Raw genomic sequence first — 22,274 nt, 5'->3', positions numbered from 1 at the left:
TCTTCTCTCTATCTCTTTACTCCCTCTTCTTCTTCTCTCCATCTCTCTACTCCCTCCTCTTCTTCTCTCATCTCTCTACTCCCTCCTCTTCTTCTCTCATCTCTCTACTCCCTCTTCTTCTTCTCTCATCTCTCTACTCCCTCCTCTTCTTCTCTCATCTCTCTACTCCCTCCTCTTCTTCTCTCATCTCTCTACTCCCTCCTCTTCTTCTCTCATCTCTCTACTCCCTCCTCTTCTTCTCTCATCTCTCTACTCCCTCCTCTTCTTCCTCTCTCCATCTCTCTACTCCCTCCTCTTCTTCTCTCCATCTCTCTACTCCCTCCTCTTCTTCTCTCCATCTCTCTACTCCCTCCTCTTCTTCTTCTTCTCTCCATCTCTTTAATGCCTCTTCTTCTTCTCTCCATCTCTCTACTCCCTCCTCTTCTTCTCTCCATCTCTTTACTCCCTCCTCTTCTTCTCTCCATCTCTCTACTCCCTCCTCTTCTTCTCTCCATCTCTCTACTCCCTCTTCTTCTTCTTCTCTCCATCTCTTTACTCCCTCTTCTTCTTCTCTCCATCTCTCTACTCCCTCTTCTTCTTCTCTCCATCTCTCTACTCCCTCCTCTTCTTCTCTCCATCTCTCTACTCCCTCCTCCTCTTCTCTCCATCTCTCTACTCCCTCCTCTTCTTCTCTCCATCTCTCTACTCCCTCTTCTTCTTCTCTCATCTCTCTACTCCCTCCTCTTCTTCTCTCCATCTCTCTACTCCCTCTTCTTCTTCTCTTCATCTCTCTACTCCCTCCTCTTCTTCTCTCCATCTCTCTACTCCCTCCTCTTCTTCTCTACATCTCTCTACTCCCTCCTCTTCTCCTCTCCATCTCTCTACTCCCTCCTCTTCTCTCCATCTCTCTACTCCCTCCTCTTCTTCTCTCCATCTCTCTACTCCCTCTTCTTCTTCTCTTCATCTCTCTACTCCCTCCTCTTCTTCTCTCCATCTCTCTACTCCCTCCTCTTCTTCTCTCATCTCTCTACTCCCTCTTCTTCTTCTCTCATCTCTCTACTCCCTCTTCTTCTTATTCTCTCCATCTCTCTACTCCCTCCTCTTCTTCTTCTCTCCATCTCTCTACTCCCTCCTCTTCTTCTCTCCATCTCTCTACTCCCTCCTCTTCCTCTCTCCATCTCTCTACTCCCTCCTCTTCTTCTCTCTACTCCCTCTTCTTCTTCGCTCCATCTCTCTACTCCCTCTTCTTCTTCTTCTCTCCATCTCTCTACTCCCTCTTCTTCTTCTTCTCTCCATCTCTCTACTCCCTCCTCTTCTTCTTCTCTCCATCTCTCTACTCCCTCCTCTTCTTCTCTCCATCTCTCTACTCCCTCCTCTTCTTCTCTCCATCTCTCTACTCCCTCCTCTTCTTCTCTCCATCTCTCTACTCCCTCCTCTTCTTCTTCTCTCCATCTCTCTACTCCCTCCTCTTCTTCTCTCCATCTCTCTACTCCCTCCTCTTCTTCTCTCCATCTCTCTACTCCCTCCTCTTCTTCGCTCCATCTCTCTACTCCCTCTTCTTCTTCTTCTCTCCATCTCTCTACTCCCTCCTCTTCTTCTCTCCATCTCTCTACTCCCTCCTCTTCTTCTCTCCATCTCTCTACTCCCTCCTCTTCTTCTCTCCATCTCTCTACTCCCTCTTCTTCTTCTTCTCTCCATCTCTCTACTCCCTCCTCTCTTCTTCTCTCCATCTCTCTACTCCCTCCTCTTCTTCTCTCCATCTCTCTACTCCCTCCTCTTCTTCTTCTCTCCATCTCTCTACTCCCTCCTCTTCTTCTCTCCATCTCTCTCCCCTCCTCTTCTTCTCCTATCTCTCTACTCCCTCCTCTTCTTCCTCTCTCTATATCTCTACTCCCTCTTCTTCTTCTCTCATCTCTCTACTCCTCCTCTTCTTCTCTCCTATCTCTCTACTCCCTCCTCTTCTTCTCTCTCTATATCTCTACTCCCTCTTCTTCTTCTCTCATCTCTCTACTCCCTCTTCTTCTTCTTCTCTCCATCTCTCTACTCCCTCCTCTTCTTCTCTCCATCTCTCTACTCCCTCCTCTTCTTCTCTCATCTCTCTACTCCCTCCTCTTCTTCTCTCTCTCTCTACTCCCTCCTCTTCTTCTCTCCATCTCTCTCTCCCTCTTCTTCTTCTCTCATCTCTCTACTCCCTCTTCTTCTTCTCTCCATCTCTCTACTCCCTCCTCTTCTTCTCTCCATCTCTCTACTCCCTCTTCTTCTTCTCTCCATCTCTCTACTCCCTCCTCTTCTTCTCTCCATCTCTCCCCTCTTCTTCTCTCTCATCTCTCTACTCCTTCTCTCATCTCTCTACTCCCTCTTCTTCTCTCTCTCTACTCCCTCTCTTCTTCTCTCCATCTCTCTCTTCTCTCCTCTCCTTCTTCTCTCTATCTCTCTACTCCCTCCTCTTCTTCTCTCATCTCTCTAATCCCTCCTCTTCTTCTCTCCATCTCTCTACTCCCTCCTTCTTCTTCTCTCATCTCTCTTCTCCTCTACTCCCTCCTCTTCTTCTCTCTCTCCTATCCCTCCTCTTCTTCTCTCCATCTCTCTACTCCCTCCTCTTCTTCTCTCTACTCCCTCCTCTTCTCTTCATCTCTCTACTCCCTCCTCTTCTTCTCTCATCTCTCTACTCCCTCCTCTTCTTCTCTCCATCTCTCTTCTTCTCTCTACTCCCTCCTCTTCTTCTCTCCATCTCTCTACTCCCTCTCTTCTTCTCTCCATCTCTCTCTCCCTCTTTCTTCTCTCCATCTCTCTACTCCCTCTTCTTCTTCTCTCCATCTCTCTACTCCCTCCTCTTCTTCTCTCCATCTCTCTATCCTCTCTCTTCTTCTCTCCATCTCTCTACTCCCTCCTCTTCTTCTTCTCTCCATCTCTCTACTCCCTCCTCTTCTTCTCTCCATCTCTCTACTCCCTCCTCTTCTTCTCTCCATCTCTCTACTCCCTCCTCTCTTCTTCTCTCCATCTCTCTACTCCCTCCTCTTCTTCTCTCCATCTCTCTACTCCCTCCTCTTCTTCTCTCCATCTCTCTACTCCCTCCTTCTTCTTCTCTCCATCTCTCTCCTCCCTCCTCTTCTTCTCTCCATCTCTCTACTCCCTCCTCTTCTTCTCTCCATCTCTCTCTCCCTCTCTTCTTCTTCTCTCCATCTCTCTTCTTCCTCTCCTCTTCTTCTTCTCTCATCTCTCTACTCCCTCCTCTTCTTCTCTCCATCTCTCTACTCCCTCCTCTTCTCTCCATCTCTCTCTCTTCTTCTTCTCCATCTCTCTACTCCCTCCCTCTTCTTCTCTCCATCTCTCTATCCCTCCTCTTCTTCTCCCATCTCCCTCCCTCTTCTTCTTCTCTCCATCTCTCTACTCCCTCCTCTTCTTCTCTCCATCTCTCTACTCCCTCCTCTTCTTCTCTCCATCTCTCTACTCCCTCCTCTTCTTCTCTCCATCTCTCTACTCCTCCTCTTCTTCTCTCCATCTCTCTACTCCCTCCTCTTCTTCTCTCCATCTCTCTACTCCCTCCTCTTCTTCTCTCCATCTCTCTTCTTCTTCTCTCCATCTCTCTACTCCCTCCTCTTCTTCTCTCCATCTCTCTACTCCCTCCTCTTCTTCTCTCCATCTCTCTACTCCCTCTTCTTCTTCTCTCATCTCTCTACTCCCTCCTCTTCTTCTCTCCATCTCTCTACTCCCTCCTCTTCTTCTCTCCATCTCTCTACTCCTCCTCTTCTTCTCTCCATCTCTCTACTCCTCCTCTTCTTCTCCATCTCTCTACTCCCTCCTCTTCTTCTCTCCATCTCTCTACTCCCTCCTCTTCTTCTCTCCATCTCTCTACTCCCTCCTCTTCTTCTCTCCATCTCTCTACTCCCTCTTTATTCTTCTCTCCATCTCTCTCCCTCTTCTTCTTCTCTCCATCTCTCTCCTCTTCTTCTCTCCATCTCTCTACTCCCTCCTCTTCTTCTCTCCATCTCTCTACTCCCTCTCTTCTTCTTCTTCTCTCCATCTCTTCTACTCCCTCTACTCCTCTTCTTCTCTCCATCTCTCTACTCCCTCCTCTTCTTCTCTCCATCTCTCTACTCCCTCCTCTTCTTCTCTCTCTACTCCCTCTTCTTCTTCTCCATCTCTCTACTCCCTCTTCTTCTCTCCATCTCTCTACTCCCTCCTCTTCTTCTCTCCATCTCTCTACTCCCTCCTCTTCTTCTCTCCATCTCTCTACTCCTCCTCTTCTTCTCATCTCTCTACTCCCTCCTCTTCTTCTCTCTCCATCTCTCTACTCCCTCTTCTTCTTCTTCTCTCCATCTCTCTACTCCCTCCTCTTCTTCTCTCCATCTCTATATCTCTTCTTCTCCTCCATCTCTCTACTCCTCTCTTCTTCTCTCCATCTCTCTATCCCTCTTCTTCTTCTCTCATCTCTCTACTCCCTCTTCTTCTTCTCTCCATCTCTCTACTCCCTCCTCTTCTTCTCTCCATCTCTCTACTCCTCTCTTCTTCTCTCATCTCTCTACTCCCTCCTCTTCTTCTCTCCATCTCTCTACTCCCTCCTCTTCTTCTCTCTCTCTCATCCCTCTCTTCTCTCCATCTCTCTACTCCCTCTTCTTCTTCTCTCATCTCTCTACTCCTCCTCTTCTTCTCTCCATCTCTCTACTCCCTCTTCTTCTTCTCTCCATCTCTCTAATCCCTCTTCTTCTTCTCTCCATCTCTCTACTCCCTCCTCTTCTTCTCTCATCTCTCTACTCCCTCTTCTTCTTCTCTCCATCTCTCTACTCCTCCTCTTCTTCTCTCCATCTCTCTACTCCCTCTTCTTCTTCTCTCATCTCTCTACTCCCTCCTCTTCTTCTCTCCATCTCTCTACTCCCTCTTCTTCTTCTCTCATCTCTCTACTCCCTCTTCTTCTTCTCTCCATCTCTCTACTCCCTCCTCTTCTTCTCTCCATCTCTCTACTCCCTCCTCTTCTTCTCTCCATCTCTCTACTCCCTCCTCTTCTTCTCTCCATCTCTCTACTCCCTCCTCTTCTTCTCTCCATCTCTCTACTCCCTCTTCTTCTTCTCTCCATCTCTCTACTCCCTCCTCTTCTTCTCTCCATCTCTCTACTCCCTCCTCTTCTTCTCTCCATCTCTCTACTCCCTCCTCTTCTTCTCTCCATCTCTCTACTCCCTCCTCTTCTTCTCTCCATCTCTCTATCCCTCCTCTTCTTCTCTCTCTCTCTACTCCCTCCTCTTCTTCTCTCCATCTCTCTACTCCCTCTTCTTCTTCTTCTCTCCATCTCTCTACTCCCTCTTCTTCTTCTCTCCATCTCTCTACTCCCTCCTCTTCTCTCTCTCCTCTTCTTCTTCTCTCCATCTCTCTACTCCCTCTTCTTCTTCTCTCCATCTCTCTACTCCCTCTTCTTCTTCTCTCCATCTCTCTACTCCCTCCTCTTCTTCTCTCCATCTCTCTACTCCCTCCTCTTCTTCTCTCCATCTCTCTACTCCCTCCTCTTCTTCTCTCCATCTCTCTACTCCCTCCTCTTCTTCTCTCTCTCTCTCTCCTCCTCTTCTTCTCTCCATCTCTCTACTCCCTTCTTCTCTCCATCTCTCTACTCCCTCCTCTTCTTCTCTCCATCTCTCTACCCCTCTTCTTCTTCTCTCCATCTCTCTACTCCCTCTCTTCTTCTCTCCATCTCTCTACTCCCTCTCTTCTTCTCTCCATCTCTCTACTCCCTCTTTCTTCTTCCATCTCTCTCCTCTTCTTCTCTCTCTCTCTAATCCCTCCTCTTCTTCTCTCCATCTCTCTACTCCCTCTTCTTCTTCTCTCCATCTCTCTACTCCCTCCTCTTCTTCTCTCCATCTCTCTACTCCCTCCTCTTCTTCTCTCCATCTCTCTAATCCCTCCTCTTCTTCTCTCCATCTCTCTATCCCTCCTCTTCTTCTCTCCATCTCTCTACTCCCTCCTCTTCTTCTCTCCATCTCTCTGCTCCCTCCTCTTCTTCTTTGTCTCCATCTCTCCTCTTTATCCTCTTCTTTTCCATCTCTCTACTCCCTCCTCTTTGTTCTCTCCATCTCTCTACTCCCTATGTTATTCTTAATCTCTCATCCCTCCTCTTCTACATCTCTCCTACTTCTAAAAAATCTCCCTCCTCTTCTTCTCCATCTCTCTACTCCCTCCTCTTCTTCTTCCATATCTCTACTCCCTCCTCTTCTTCTCTCATCTCTCTACTCCCTTCTTCTTCTTCCATCTCTCTACTCCCTCTCTTCTCTCTCATCTCTCTACTCCTCCTCTTCTCTCTCTATCTCTCTACTCCTCTTCTTCTTCTCTCCATCTCTCTCCCTCCTCCTCTTCTTCTCTCTTCATCTCTCCATCTCTCTACTCCCTCCTCTTCTTCTCTCCATCTCTCTACTCCCTCCTCTTCTTCTCTCATCTCTCTATCCTCCTCTTCTTCTCTCCATCTCTCTACTCCCTCCTCTTCTTCTCTCCATCTCTCTACTCCCTCCTCTTCTTCTCTCCATCTCTCTCTACTCCCTCCTCTTCTTCTCTCCATCTCTCTACTCCCTCTCTCTTCTCTCCCATCTCTCTACTCCCTCCTCTTCTTCTCTCATCTCTCTCTCCCTTCTCTTCTCTCCATCTCTCTACTCCCTCTTCTTCTTCTCTCCATCTCTCTCCTCCTCTTCTCTTCTTCTCTCCATCTCTCTACTCCCTCCTCTTCTTCTCTCCATCTCTCTACTCCCTCCTCTTCTTCTCTCCATCTCTCTACTCCTCCTCTTCTTCTTCCATCTCTCTACTCCCTCTCTTCTTCTCTCCATCTCTCTCCCTCCTCTTCTTCTCTCCATCTCTCTACTCCCTCCTCTTCTTCTCTCATCTCTCTCTCCCTCCTTCTTCTCTCCATCTCTCTCCCCTCCTCTTCTTCTCTCCATCTCTCTACTCCCTCCTCTTCTCTCCATCTCTCTACTCCCTCCTCTTCTTCTCTCCATCTCTCTACTCCCTCCTTTCTTCTCTCCATCTCCTTCTTCTCTCCATCTCTCTACTCCTCCTCTTCTTCTCTCCATCTCTCTACTCCCTCTTCTTCTTCTCTCATCTCTCTACTCCCTCCTCTTCTTCTCTCCATCTCTCTACTCCCTCTTCTTCTTCTCTCCATCTCTCTATCCCTCTCTTCTTCTCTCCCATCTCTCTACTCCCTCCTCTTCTTCTCTCCCCCTCCTCTTCTCTTCATCTCTCTACTCCCTCCCTCCTCTTCTCTTCATCTCTCTACTCCCTATCCTCTTCTTCTCTCCATCTCTCTACTCCCTCCTTCTTCTCTCCATCTCTCTCCCTCCTCTTCTTCTCTCCATCTCTCTACTCCCTCCTCTTCTTCTCTCATCTCTCTACTCCCTCCTCTTCTTCTCTCCATCTCTCTACTCCCTCCTCTTCTTCTCTCCATCTCTCTACTCCCTCCTCTTCTTCTCTCTCTATCCCTCCTCTTCTTCTCTCCTCTCTCTTCCTCTCTCTTCTCTCCATCTCTACTCCTCTTCTTCTTCTCTCCATCTCTCTACTCCCTCCTCTTCTTCTCTCCATCTCTCTACTCCCTCCTCTTCTTCTCTCCATCTCTCTACTCCCTCCTCTTCTTCTCTCCATCTCTCTACTCCCTCCTCTTCTTCCTCTCTCTATATCTCTACTCCCTCTTCTTATTCTCTCATCTCTCTACTCCCTCCTCTTCTTCTCTCATCTCTCTACTCCCTCCTCTTCTTCTCCCATCTCTCTACTCCCTCCTCTTCTTCTCTCTCTATATCTCTACTCCCTCTTCTTCTTCTCTCATCTCTCTACTCCCTCCTCTTCTTCCTTTCTCTATATCTCTACTCCCCTCTTCTTCTTCTCTCTCATCCCTCTTCTTCTTCTCTCTCATCTCTCTCTCCCTCCTCTTCTTCTCTCCATCTCTCTACTCCCTCCTCTTCTTCTCTCATCTCTCTACTCCCTCCTCTTCTTCTCTCTATCTCTCTACTCCCTCCTCTTCTTCCTCTCTCTATATCTCTACTCCCTCTTCTTCTCTCTCTATCTCTCTACTCCCTCTTCTTCTTCTCTCATCTCTCTACTCCCTCCTCTTCTTCTCTCTCTATATCTCTACTCCTCCTCTTCTTCTCTCTCTATCTCTCTACTCCCTCTTCTTCTTCTCTCATCTCTCTACTCCCTCCTCTTCTTCTCTCCATCTCTCTACTCCCTCTTCTTCCTCTCTCATCTCTCTACTCCCTCTTCTTCTTCTCTCCATCTCTCTACTCCCTCCTCTTCTTCTCTCCATCTCTCTACTCCTCCTCTTCTTCTCTCATCTCTCTACTCCCTCTTCTTCTTCTCTCATCTCTCTACTCCCTCCTCTTTTCTCTCCATCTCTCTACTCCCTCTTCTTCTTCTCTCCATCTCTCTACTCCCTCCTCTTCTTCTCTCCATCTCTCTACTCCCTCTTCTTCTTCTCTCCATCTCTCTACTCCCTCCTCTTCTTCTCTCCATCTCTCTACTCCTCTTCTTCTTCTCTCCATCTCTCTACTCCCTCCTCTTCTTCTCTCCATCTCTCTACTCCCTCCTCTTCTCTCCATCTCTCTACTCCCTCTTCTTCTTCTTCTTCTCATCTCTCTACTCCCTCCTCTTCTCTCCACTCCCTCCTCTTCTCTCCATCTCTCTACTCCCTCTTCTTCTTCTCTCCATCTCTCTACTCCTCCTCTTCTCTCCATCTCTCTACTCCCTCTTCTTCTTCTCTCCATCTCTCTACTCCCTCTTCTTCTTCTCTCCATCTCTCTACTCCCTCCTCTTCTTCTCTCCATCTCTCTACTCCCTCCTCTTCTTCTCTCCATCTCTCTACTCCCTCCTCTTCTCTCCATCTCTCTACTCCCTCCTCTTCTTCTCTCCATCTCTCTACTCCCTCCTCTTCTCTCCATCTCTCTACTCCCTCCTCTTCTTCTCTCCATCTCTCTACTCCCTCCTCTTCTTCTCTCCATCTCTCTACTCCCTCTTCTTCTCTCCATCTCTCTAAAAATCCCTCCTCTTCTCTCCATCTCTCTACTCCCTCTTCTTCTCTCCATCTCTCTACTCCCTCCTCTTCTTCTCCCTATCTCTCTACTCCCTCCTCTTATTCCTCTCTCTATATCTCTACTCCCTCTTCTTCTTCTCTCATCTCTCTACTCCCTCCTCTTCTTCCTCTCTCTATATCTCTACTCTCTCCTCTTCTTCTCTCTCTATATCTCTACTCCCTCTTCTTCCTCTCTCATCTCTCTACTCCCTCTTCTTCTTCTCTCCATCTCTCTACTCCCTCCTCTTCTTCTCTCCATCTCTCTACTCCCTCTTCTTCTTCTCTCATCTCTCTACTCCCTCCTCTTCTTCTCTCCATCTCTCTACTCCCTCCTCTTCTTCTCTCTCTATCTCTCTACTCCTCTCCTCTTCTCTCCATCTCTCTACTCCCTCTTCTTCTTCTCTCCATCTCTCTACTCCCTCCTCTTCTTCTCTCCATCTCTCTACTCCCTCTTCTTCTTCTCTCATCTCTCTACTCCCTCCTCTTCTTCTCTCCATCTCTCTACTCCCTCCTCTTCTTCTCTCTCTATATCTCTACTCCCTCCTCTTCTTCTCTCTCTATATCTCTACTCCCTCTTCTCTTCTCTCCATCTCTCTACTCCCTCTTCTTCTTCTCTCCATCTCTCTACTCCCTCCTCTTCTTCTCTCCATCTCTCTACTCCTCTTCTTCTTCTCTCATCTCTCTACTCCCTCCTCTTCTTCTCTCATCTCTCTACTCCCTCCTTCTTCTCTCTACTCCCTCCTCTTCTTCTCTCCATCTCTCTACTCCCTCTTCTTCCTCTCTCATCTCTCTACTCCCTCTTCTTCTTCTCTCCATCTCTCTACTCCCTCCTCTTCTTCTCTCCATCTCTCTACTCCCTCCTCTTCTTCTCTCCATCTCTCTACTCCCTCCTCTTCTTCTCTCATCTCTCTACTCCCTCCTCTTCTTCTCCATCTCTCTACTCCCTCCTCTTCTTCCTCTCTATCTCTCTACTCCCTCCTCTTCTTCTCTCTCTATATCTCTACTCCCTCTTCTTCTTCTCTCATCTCTCTACTCCTCCTCTTCTTCTCTCCATCTCTCTACTCCCTCTTCTTCTTCTCCTCTTCTCCCTCCTCTTCTTCTCTCTCTATATCTCTACTCCCTCTTCTTCTTCTCTCATCTCTCTACTCCCTCTTCTTCTTCTCTCCATCTCTCTACTCCCTCTTCTTCTTCTCATCTCTCTACTCCCTCCTCTTCTTCTTCTCTCTATATCTCTACTCCCTCTTCTTCTTCTCTCATCTCTCTACTCCCTCCTCTTCTTCTCTCTCTATCTCTCTACTCCCTCCTCTTCTTCTCTCTCTCTCTACTCCCTCTTCTTCTTCTCTCATCTCTCTATCCCTCCTCTTCTTCTCTCCATCTCTCTTCCCTCTTCTTCTCTCTCATCTCTCTACTCCCTCTTCTTCTTCTCTCTCCTCTCCTCTTCTTCTCTCCATCTCTCTACTCCCTCCTCTTCTTCTCTCATCTCTCTACTCCCTCCTCTTCTTCTCTCATCTCTCTACTCCCTCCTCTTTTCTCTCCATCTCTCTACTCCCTCTTCTTCTTCTCTCCATCTCTCTACTCCCTCCTCTTCTTCTCTCCATCTCTCTACTCCCTCTTCTTCTTCTCTCCATCTCTCTACTCCCTCTCTTCTTCTCTCCATCTCTCTACTCCCTCTTCTTCTTCTCTCCATCTCTCTACTCCCTCCTCTTCTTCTCTCCATCTCTCTACTCCCTCCTCTTCTCTCCATCTCTCTACTCCTCTTCTTCTTCTTCTCTCATCTCTCTACTCCCTCCTCTTCTTCTTCCCTCCTCTTCTCTCCATCTCTCTACTCCCTCTTCTTCTTCTCTCCATCTCTCTACTCCCTCTTCTTCTTCTCTCCATCTCTCTACTCCTCTTCTTCTTCTCTCCATCTCTCTCTCCCTCTTCTTCTTCTCTCCATCTCTCTACTCCCTCTTCTTCTTCTCTCCATCTCTCTACTCCCTCCTCTTCTTCTCTCCATCTCTCTACTCCCTCTCTTCTTCTCTCCATCTCTCTACTCCCTCCTCTTCTTCTCTCCATCTCTCTACTCCCTCTTCTTCTCTCCATCTCTCTACTCCCTCCTCTTCTTCTCTCCATCTCTCTACTCCCTCCTCTTCTTCTCTCCATCTCTCTACTCCCTCTTCTTCTTCTCTCCATCTCTCTACTCCCTCTTCTTCTTCTCTCCATCTCTCTACTCCCTCTTCTTCTTCTCTCCATCTCTCTACTCCCTCCTCTTCTTCTCTCCATCTCTCTACTCCCTCTTCTTCTTCTCTCATCTCTCTACTCCCTCCTCTTCTTCTCTCATCTCTCTACTCCCTCCTCTTCTTCCTCTCTCTATATCTCTACTCCCTCCTCTTCTTCTCTCTCTATATCTCTACTCCCTCTTCTTCTTCTCTCTCCATCTCTCTACTCCCTCTTCTTCTTCTCTCCATCTCTCTACTCCCTCTTCTTCTCTCTCTCTCTCTCCCTCTTCTTCTTCTCTCATCTCTCTACTCCCTCTTCTTCTTCTCTCATCTCTCTACTCCCTCCTCTTCTTCTCTCTCTCTATATCTCTACTCCTCCTCTTCTTCTCTCTCCATCTCTCTACTCCCTCCTCTTCTTCTCTCCATCTCTCTACTCCCTCTTCTTCTTCTCTCATCTCTCTACTCCCTCCTCTTCTTCTCTCATCTCTCTACTCCCTCCTCTTCTTCTCTCTCCATCTCTCTACTCCCTCCTCTTCTTCTCTCCATCTCTCTACTCCCTCTTCTTCTTCTCTCATCTCTCTACTCCCTCCTCTTCTTCTCTCATCTCTCCTCCTCTCTTCTTCTCTCATCTCTCTCTACTCCCTCCTCTTCTTCTCTCATCTCTCTACTCCCTCTTCTTCTTCTCTCCATCTCTCTACTCCCTCCTCTTCTTCTCTCTCTATATCTCTACTCCTCTTCTTCTTCTCTCATCTCTCTACTCCCTCCTCTTCTTCTCTCCATCTCTCTACTCCCTCTTCTTCTTCTCTCATCTCTCTACTCCCTCCTCTTCTTCTCTCTCATCTATATCTCTACTCCCTCTTCTTCTTCTCTCATCTCTCTACTCCCTCTTCTTCTTCTCTCCATCTCTGTACTCCTCCTCTTCTTCCTCTCTCTCTCCCTCCTCTTCTTCCTCTCTCTATATCTCTCTCTCTTCTTCTTCTCTCATCATCTCTCTACTCCCTCCTCTTCTTCTCTCATCTCTCTACTCCCTCCTCTTCTTCCTCTCTCTATATCTCTACTCCCTCCTCTTCTTCTCTCTCTATATCTCTACTCCCTCTTCTTCTTCTCTCCATCTCTCTACTCCCTCCTCTTCTTCTCTCCATCTCTCTACTCCCTCCTCTTCTTCTCTCATCTCTCTACTCCCTCCTCTTCTTCTCCCTATCTCTCTACTCCCTCCTCTTCTTCCTCTCTCTATATCTCTACTTCCTCCTCTTCTTCTCTCTCTATATCTCTACTCCTCTTCTTCTTCTCTCATCTCTCTACTCCCTCCTCTTCTTCTCTCCATCTCTCTACTCCCTCTTCTTCTTCTCTCATCTCTCTACTCCCTCCTCTTCTTCCTCTCTCTATCTCTCTACTCCCTCCTCTTCTTCTCTCATCTCTCTACTCCCTCTTCTTCTTCTCTCCATGTCTCTACTCCCTCCTCTTCTTCTCCCTATCTCTCTACTCCCTCCTCTTCTTCCTCTCTCTATATCTCTACTCCCTCTTCTTCTTCTCTCATCTCTCTACTCCCTCCTCTTCTCTCCATCTCTCTACTCCCTCCTCTTCTTCTCTCCATCTCTCTACTCCCTCCTCTTCTTCTCTCCATCTCTCTACTCCCTCCTCTTCTTCTCTCATCTCTCTACTCCCTCCTCTTCTTCTCCCTATCTCTCTACTCCCTCCTCTTCTTCCTCTCTCTATATCTCTAATCCCTCTTCTTCTTCTCTCATCTCTCTACTCCCTCCTCTTCTTCTCTCATCTCTCTACTCCCTCCTCTTCTTCTCTCCATCTCTCTACTCCCTCCTCTTCTTCTCTCCATCTCTCTACTCCCTCCTCTTCTTCTCTCCATCTCTCTACTCCCTCCTCTTCTTCTCTCCATCTCTCTACTCCCTCCTCTTCTTCTCTCCATCTCTCTACTCCCTCCTCTTCTTCTCTTCTTCTCTCCATCTGCATCATTATTAATGATGTTATTAATAAACACTTAAAAAATAAATATTCTGCATGTATATTAATGAAAAACTACAAGCAGCGAGTATCCTAATGTTAGAAAGTAGAATATAAACTAAATATAGGCTACTGTGGGGGTGGGGTAGGCTAGATAATTACAACCGAATAGACCTAATTAAAATAATAGTGACAATGGAAACTTAAAATGCGGAGAATTCCCAGAGTGTGTGACTGAGCAGTACCAGAGGAGGAGAGAAGAACTCTCTCTCCCCTCCTCTCTCTCTCTCTCTCTCCCCTCTCTCTCTCTCTCTCTCCCCTCCTCTCTTTCTCTCCCCTCTTCCTCTCTCTCTCTCCCCTCCTCTCTCTCTCCTCTCTCTCTCCTCTTCTCTCTCTCCCCTTCTCTCTCTCCCCTCCTCTCTCTCTCTCCCCTCCTCTATCTCTCTCCCCTCCTCTCTCTCTCTCCCCTCCTCTTTCTCTCTCCCCTCCTCTCTCTCCCCTCCTCTTTCTCTCTCTCCCATCTTCTCTTTCTCTCTCCCCTCCTCTCTCTCTCTCTCTCCCCCTCCTCTCTCTCTCTCTCTCCCCTCCTCTCTCTGTCTCTCCCCTCTCTCTCTCTCCCCTCCTCTCTCTCTCCCCTCCTCTTTCTCTCTCCCCTCCTCTTTCTCTCTCCCCTCCTCTCTCTCTCTCCCCTCCTCTCTCTCTCTCTCTCTCCCCTCCTCTCTCTCTCTCCCCTCCTCTCTCTCCCCTCCTCTCTCTCTCTCCCTCCTCTCTCTCCCCTCCTCTTTCTCTCTCCCCTCTTCCTGTCTCTCTCTCCCCTCCTCTCTCCCCTCCTCTCTCTCTCCCCTTCTCTCTCCTCTTCTCTCCCCTCCTCTCTCTCCCCTCCTCTCTCTCTCCCCTCCTCTTTCTCTCTCCCTCTTCCTGTCTCTCTCTCCCCTCCTCTCTCCCCTCCTCTCTCTCCTCTCTCCCCTCTCTCTCTCTTCTCTCCCCTCCTCTCTCTCCCCTCCTCTCTCTCTCCCCTCCTCTCTCTCTCTCCCCTCTTCCTCTCTCTCTCTCCCCCTCTCTCTCCCCTCCTCTCTCTCTCCCCTTCTCTCTCCCTCTTCTCTCTCCCCTCCTCTCTCTCTCTCTCCCCTCATCTTTCTCTCTCCCCTCCTCTCTCTCTCTCTCCCCTCCTCTTTCTCTCTCTCCCCTCCTCTTTCTCTCTCTCCCCTCCTCTCTCTCTCCCCTCCTCTTTCTCTCTCTCCCCTCCTCTCTCTCTCTCCCCTCCTCTCTCTCTCTCTCTCCCCTCCTCTTTCTCTCCCCTCCTTTTCTCTCCCCCTCCTCTCTCTCTCTCTCTCCCTCCTTTCTCTCTCCCCCTCTCTCTCTCTCCCCTCTTCCTCTCTCTCTCTCTCCCCTCTTCCTCTCTCTCTCTCTCCCCTCCTCTCTCTCTCCCCTTCTCTCTCCTCTTCTCTCTCCCCTTCTCTCTCTCTCTCTCTCCCCTCCTCTCTCTCTCCCCTTCTCTCTCCTCTTCTCTCTCCTCTTCTCTCTCTCTCCCCCTCCTCTCTCTCTCCCCCCTCCTCTCTCTCTCTCCTCTTCTCTCTCCCCTTCTCTCTCTCTCCCCCTCCTCTCTCTCTCTCTCCTCTCTCTCCCCTCCCCTCTCTCTCTCTCTCCTCTTACAATGGCAACAAGTGCCATTTAACTTTATTATATTGTACAGGCAATAGCTCTGTCGGACCAGTGAACGTCAGTAGATCTCTTATTAGTACAGGAGCCTATAATGTGTCCCTTTGTTATCGTTTAGACTGACTTTGGATTAGACTGTGTGAGTGTGTGCCACTGGTTTGCATTGCACTCAAGGAACTTGAAAGAACAGCCAAAACATTTGGCTGTTCTTTCAGTGTTAGTTGAATTTCTGGGGAAATTAGTGTGTGTGTGTGCATGTGTGTGCGTGTGCGTGTGTGTGCGCGCGTGTGTGATTAGACTGATTATACTGATATGAGTGTAGATATGCCTGATTCGGGATAGTCAGTACGGAAGTCTGGTTTGTCCCATAACCTATGGCTTAACCCATGCCAGGCCTGAGGGGTAAAGATTCTCTTGGTCACACACACCCTAGAAGATTGAGGTTTCTGGTTTTGCAGACAAAGTTATTTATTTTATTAGAAACTATTCAAAGCAGATGATCAGCTAGCTGAAGTCTCTTTTCTGCTGCAGGCCAAAATAAATAGGTTTGTTAAAAGAACCTCACCGCATGTCACTAAGCCAGACTTCTCTGGGGAGAAGAGAGAGGGATGTGGAGAGAGGGATGGGGGGGGGGGGGGTGAGAGAGAGGGATGTGGAGAGAGGGGAAGGGGGCGGGGCGGGGGGGTGAGAGAGAGGGATGGGAGAGAGGGATGGGGCGGGGCGGGGGGTGAGAGAGAGGGATGTGGAGAGAGGGATGGGGGCGGGTGGGGGGGTGAGAGAGAGGGATGGGGCAGGGGGGGGGGGGGGTGAGAGAGAGAGAGGGATGGGGGGGGGGTGGGGGGTGAGAGAGAGGGATGTGGAGAGAGGGATGGGGGCGGGGGGGGGTGAGAGAGAGTGATGGGGCAGGGGGGTGAGAGATTGGGATGTGGAGAGAGGGATGGGGGCGGGGGGGTGAGAGAGAGGGATGTGGAGAGAGGGATGGGGGCGGGGGGGGGGTGAGAGAGAGTGATGTGGAGAGAGGGATGGGGCGGGGGGGTGAGAGAGAGAGGGATGGGGGCGGGGTGAGAGAGAGGGATGGGGGCGGGGGGGGTGAGAGAGGGATGGGGGCGGGGGGGGTGAGAGAGGGGATGTGGAGAGAGGGATGGGGGGGAGAGAGAGGGATGGGGGGGGGTGAGAGAGAGGGAGAAAATGAAAAGGGAGAAAAAAGAAAATAGAAAGAGAACAGACACAGTCTTGACATCCATCTTTCCACTCCAGCGGTCCCTCAGTGATGACCTCATCATTATTTCAGTTTATTAGTCACATGCGCCGAATACAACAGGTGTAGACCTCTCAGTGGAATGCTTACTTACCAGCCCTTAACTTTAACCAACAACCCAGTTGAAAAGTACGAAAAATTTGCTAAAAACAAAAAAAAAGTAAACAGTAACACAAAATAACAACGAGGCACCGAGTCCGAGGTAGTTGAGGAAATACGTAAAAGTGACAATCAGGATAATAAACAGAGCAGCAGCAGCAGCTGTGAAAGTGTGTGTGGCGTCAATATGTGTGTGTTGGAGTCTCAGTGTCGTATGTCTGAGTGTATGGGTCAGTATTCATCAGAGGACGAAGGGGTGGACCAACCTTCTCGGTGAATTTTTATAAAATTGTGGAAATATTTAAAAAAAAGTGTTCCTATTTAATTACAATATTCACGTCAACAAATAATTGATTAAAACACATTGTTTTGTCATTAAGGTCTACAGGAGCCTCAACAGCACTCTGTAGGGTAGCACCATGGTGTAGCCGGAGGACAGCTAGCTTCCGTCCTCCTCTGGGTACATTGACTTCAATACAAAACCTAGGAGGCTCATGGTTCTCACCCCCTTTCATAGACTTACACAGTAATTATGACAACTTTTGGAGGACGTCCTCCAACCTATCAGAGCTCTTGCAGCATGAACTGACATGTTCTCCACCCAATCAAAGGATCAGAGAATACATCTAGTAGTGAAAGCTACAGCTAGCTAGCACTGTATTGTATAAAATGTGATGAGTAGTTGACTCAGAGAAAGAAAATAAATTAACAGTTTAAGAAATACATTTATTCAGAAATGAAGAACCGAGAGAGAGAGCTAGTTATATTTTGTTGTATTGTTTTCACTTTCACTTACTTAGCTAGCGAATGCAGCTAGCTACTTTAGCCTACTCAAACAGAGAGGAATGCTATGTTAGCTAGCTACTTTAGCCTACTCAAACAGAGAGGAATGCTATGTTAGCTAGCTACTTTAGCCTACTCAAACAGAGAGGGATGCTATGTTAGCTAGCTACTTTAGCCTACTCAAACAGAGAGGGATGCTATGTTAGCTAGCTACTTTAGCCTACTCAAACAGAGAGGAATGGTATGTTCGCTAGCTAGCAATGGCTATCTAACACTGGAACTCTTCCAAGTCAAGGTAAGCTTTTGGTTTAATTAATTTATTGCCATCGTGGTAACTGCTGTATTAGCGGGGGTGGGGGTTCGGGTTCCCCCAAAAACAAAAAAAGGGGTTTGTAAAAGCTTAGTTCTGGTGACTTTTTAAAAGGAAGAAAACTCAAATAAACCACTTAATGTATCATTTCCACCCCAGAAATGAGCTCAGTAGCGTATTGGTAAAAGTATTATAGTATACAGGATGCAATTTAAGGTTGCAGCTGTCTAAAGAAACCTTTAAATGGAGACCTTTTAAAAAAAAAAAAAGTTTATCTTGACAAAATGAACAGAGGAACATTTGATTGAACATGAATTAGAGCCCACTAACTCACGTTCATCACAAAAGGTTAGGAAATTGGAAATCTCTTTCCAGGTCCTGACAACAACCCAGTTCATGGTTTACAGTCGTTGTTCTGACAACAACCCAGTTCTGACATAGTTTACAGTCGTTGTCCTGACAACAACCCAGTTCATGGTTTACAGTCGTTGTCCTGACAACAACCCAGTTCTGACATAGTTTACAGTCGTTGTCCTGACAACAACCCAGTTCTGACATAGTTTACAGTCGTTGTCCTGACAACAACCCAGTTCATGGTTTACAGTCGTTGTCCTGACAACAACCCAGTTCTGACATAGTTTACAGTCGTTGTCCTGACAACAACCCAGTTCTGACATAGTTTACAGTCGTTGTCCTGACAACAACCCAGTTCTGACATAGTTTACAGTCGTTGTCCTGACAACAACCCAGTTCTGACATAGTTTACAGTCGTTGTCCTGACAACAACCCAGTTCTGACATAGTTTACAGTCGTTGTCCGAGCACTTTATTCTTCTTCTTCTGGGCTTTAAAAAAAAAAAAACGAGAGAGATTGAGTTCCTTGATGGGCCGTTGTTGGAGGCGGATCCTCAAATCTGTTTTGACCTGAAATAACAGAAAGAATCAAAAGAAGAGAAGGGAGAGAGAGAGACAAACAGGACCTCATTTCACATTTGAATGTTCTCACGTGTTTCATTGCAGAGAAGTCCCTCCCACAATTGATGGAAGATACTGGTATCATCAGTGTGATTGCTGCCAGCTGGCTAAGGAAGAGGGTAGACCGCCCCCACTCATTAAATTGTGAATCTTTGTCATTGCCGTCAGCTGTTACAACCCCTTGAAGTACATGAAAAACAAAAAGATTTACAAAATTAAAGAAGAGCCAACTTAGTGGTAGGAAACAGGAAACCGAGTTGGGCAACACTGGCCTAAAATGTTCTCTTCAAAAGATTGTCACGCTCATGCCATACCTTGAATGCTCCAACTGGCACATGTTTGCTTGTAAGAGGGCCACTCTTGCAGCACAGCAGCCTCTGGTGCTTGGAGAACTGCCTGGAGGGGAGGGTCAGGTTAAAAGGGGTTTATCCTCTCACTAGAGAACGCAGTCTGAGGTCCCAACACACTGAAGGCCTGAGGTCCCAACACACTGAAGGCCTGAGGTCCCAACACACTGAAGGCCTGAGGTCCCAACACACTGAAGGCCTGAGGTCCCAACACACTGAAGGCCTGAAGTCCCAACACACTGAAGGCCTGAGGTCCCAAAACACTGAAGGCCTCCAGAATCTCCAGGTGTTTATCCTCACTAGAGAACGCAGCCCTGAGGTCCCAACACACTGAAGGCCTGAGGTCCCAACACACTGAAGGCCTGAGGTCCCAACACACTGAATGTCTGAGGTCCCAACACACTGAATGTCTGAGGTCCCAACACACTGAAGGCCTGAGGTCCCAACACACTGAAGGCCTGAGGTCCCAACACACTGAAGGCCTGAGGTCCCAACACACCGAAGGCCTCCAGAATCGCCAGGTGTTGGAACCTCTCGTCTCGGCTGTCCTGGAGGACAGATATGGATCCATGACCTGATAACAGGCTGTGTTTCTTGACTTGCTGGCTGCCTGCCACAACTCACAGCTAAAGCTGTAGAACTGTCTGGCCTATACCTATATTCACTGGCACACATGCACCTCTCTCTCCCTCTACCTCTTACCTCTGCCTCTCTACCTCTGCCTCTCTACCTCTGCCTCTCTACCTCTCTCTCTCTCTCTCTCTCTCTCTCTCTCTGTGTGTCTCTCTCTCTGTCTCTCTCTTTGTCTCTCTCTTTGTCTCTCTCTGTCTCTCTCTCTGTCTCTCTCTCTGTCTCTCTATAGTTGAGTAAATCAGACACCAAACTGAAACTCCCAGTTTCAAACTGGGACCACATGCTCCCAGCTGATACACACACTCACAGACGCATGATCGCAAGAACACACATGTATTTATTTATTTGTCAGGGATCATGTACAACATGCCATTGCACCAGAGTTAGATAGATAATTTTCATCTCTCATCACTGAGCAGAAAGATAATCAATACAATGTTACAATATAACACACTATTCAAATATCAATATCCCCCCCAAATGTACAGCAATAGACAAAACAATGATCTGAGTTTAACCCTTAAACCCTGACTGGGTTTAACCAGTAGACTGACTGGGTTTAACCAGTAGACTGACTGGGTTTAACCAGTAGAGTCTGACTGGGTTTAACCAGTAGACTCTGACTGGCTTTAACCAGTAGACTGACTGGCTTTAACCAGTAGAGTCTGACTGGGTTTAACCAGTAGACTGACTGGGTTTAACCAGTAGACTCTGACTGGCTTTAACAAGTAGACTGACTGGGTTTAACCAGTAGACTGACTGGGTTTAACCAGTAGAGTCTGACTGGGTTTAACCCTTAAACCCTGACTGGGTTTAACCAGTAGACTGACTGGGTTTAACCAGTAGACTGACTGGGTTTAACCCTTAAACCCTGACTGGGTTTAACCAGTAGATTGACTGGGTTTAACCAGTAGACTGACTGGGTTTAACCAGTAGAGACTGACTGGGTTTAACCAGTAGACTGACTGGGTTTAACAAGTAGACTGACTGGGTTTAACAAGTAGACTCTGACTGGGTTTAACCAGTAGACTGACTGGGTTTAACCAGTAGACTCTGACTGGGTTTAACCAGTAGACTGACTGGGTTTAACCAGTAGACTGACTGGGTTTAACCAGTAGACTCTGACTGGGTTTAACCAGTAGACTCTGACTGGGTTTAACAAGTAGACTGACTGGGTTTAACAAGTAGACTGACTGGGTTTAACAAGTAGACTGACTGGGTTTAACAAGTAGACTCTGACTGGCTTTAACAAGTAGACTGACTGGGTTTAACCAGTAGACTGACTGGGTTTAACCCTTAAACCCTGACTGGGTTTAACCAGTAGACTGACTGGGTTTAACCAGTAGACTGACTGGGTTTAACAAGTAGACTCTGACTGGGTTTAACCAGTAGACTCTGACTGGGTTTAACCAGTAGACTGACTGGGTTTAACCAGTAGACTCTGACTGGGTTTAACCAGTAGACTCTGACTGGGTTTAACCAGTAGACTCTGACTGGGTTTAACCAGTAGACTGACTGGGTTTAACCAGTAGACTGACTGGGTTTAACCAGTAGACTGACTGGGTTTAACCAGTAGACTCTGACTGGGTTTAACAAGTAGACTCTGACTGGGTTTAACAAGTAGACTGACTGGGTTTAACCAGTAGACTCTGACTGGGTTTAACCAGTAGACTCTGACTGGGTTTAACAAGTAGACTCTGACTGGGTTTAACCAGTAGACTCTGACTGGGTTTAACAAGTAGACTGACTGGGTTTAATAAGTAGACTGACTGGGTTTAACAAGTAGACTGACTGGGTTTAACCAGTAGACTGACTGGGTTTAACAAGTAGACTGACTGGGTTTAACCAGTAGACTCTGACTGGGTTTAACAAGTAGACTCTGACTGGGTTTAACCAGTAGACTCTGACTGGGTTTAACCAGTAGACTCTGACTGGGTTTAACCAGTAGACTCTGACTGGGTTTAACCAGTAGACTCTGACTGGGTTTAACAAGTAGACTGACTGGGTTTAATAAGTAGACTGACTGGGTTTAACAAGTAGACTGACTGGGTTTAACCAGTAGACTGACTGGGTTTAACAAGTAGACTGACTGGGTTTAACAAGTAGACTCTGACTGGGTTTAACAAGTAGACTCTGACTGGGTTTAACAAGTAGACTCTGACTGGGTTTAACAAGTAGACTCTGACTGGGTTTAACCAGTAGACTCTGACTGGGTTTAACAAGTAGACTGATTGGGTTTAACCAGTAAACTCTGACTGGGTTTAACCAGTAGACTCTGATTGGGCATAACCAGTAGACTCTGATTGGGTTTAACCAGTAGACTCTGATTGGGCATAACCAATAGACTGACTGGGTTTAACCAGTAGACTCTGATTGGGTTTAACCAGTAGACTCTGATTGGGCATAACCAGTAGACTGACTGGATTTAACCAGTAGACTCTGATTGGGCATAACCAGTAGACTCTGATTGGGCATAACCAGTAGACTCTGATTGGGCATAACCAGTTGACTCTGATTGGGCATAACCAGTTGACTCTGATTGGGCATAACCAGGAGACTCTGATTGGGCATAACCAGTAGACTCTGATTGGGCATAACCAGTAGACTCTGATTGGGCATAACCAGTAGACTCTGATTGGGCATAACCAGTTGACTCTGATTGGGCATAACCAGTTGACTCTGATTGGGCATAACCAGTTGACTCTGATTGGGCATAACCAGTTGACTCTGATTGGGCATAACCAGTTGACTCTGATTGGGCATAACCAATAGACTGACTGGGTTTAACCAGTAGACTCTGATTGGGTTTAACCAGTAGACTCTGATTGGGCATAACCAGTAGACTGACTGGATTTAACCAGTAGACTCTGATTGGGTTTAACCAGTAGACTCTGATTGGGCATAACCAGTAGACTCTGATTGGGCATAACCAGTAGACTCTGATTGGGCATAACCAGTTGACTCTGATTGGGCATAACCAGTTGACTCTGATTGGGCATAACCAGGAGACTCTGATTGGGCATAACCAGTAGACTCTGATTGGGCAT

The sequence above is a fragment of the Oncorhynchus tshawytscha genome, linkage group LG15 (genome assembly GCF_018296145.1).
Source record: "Oncorhynchus tshawytscha isolate Ot180627B linkage group LG15, Otsh_v2.0, whole genome shotgun sequence".
In the NCBI taxonomy this organism is placed as follows: domain Eukaryota; kingdom Metazoa; phylum Chordata; class Actinopteri; order Salmoniformes; family Salmonidae; genus Oncorhynchus; species Oncorhynchus tshawytscha.
The sequence above is the reverse complement of the archived record's forward strand: the minus strand, read 5'-3'. Positions refer to the sequence as shown.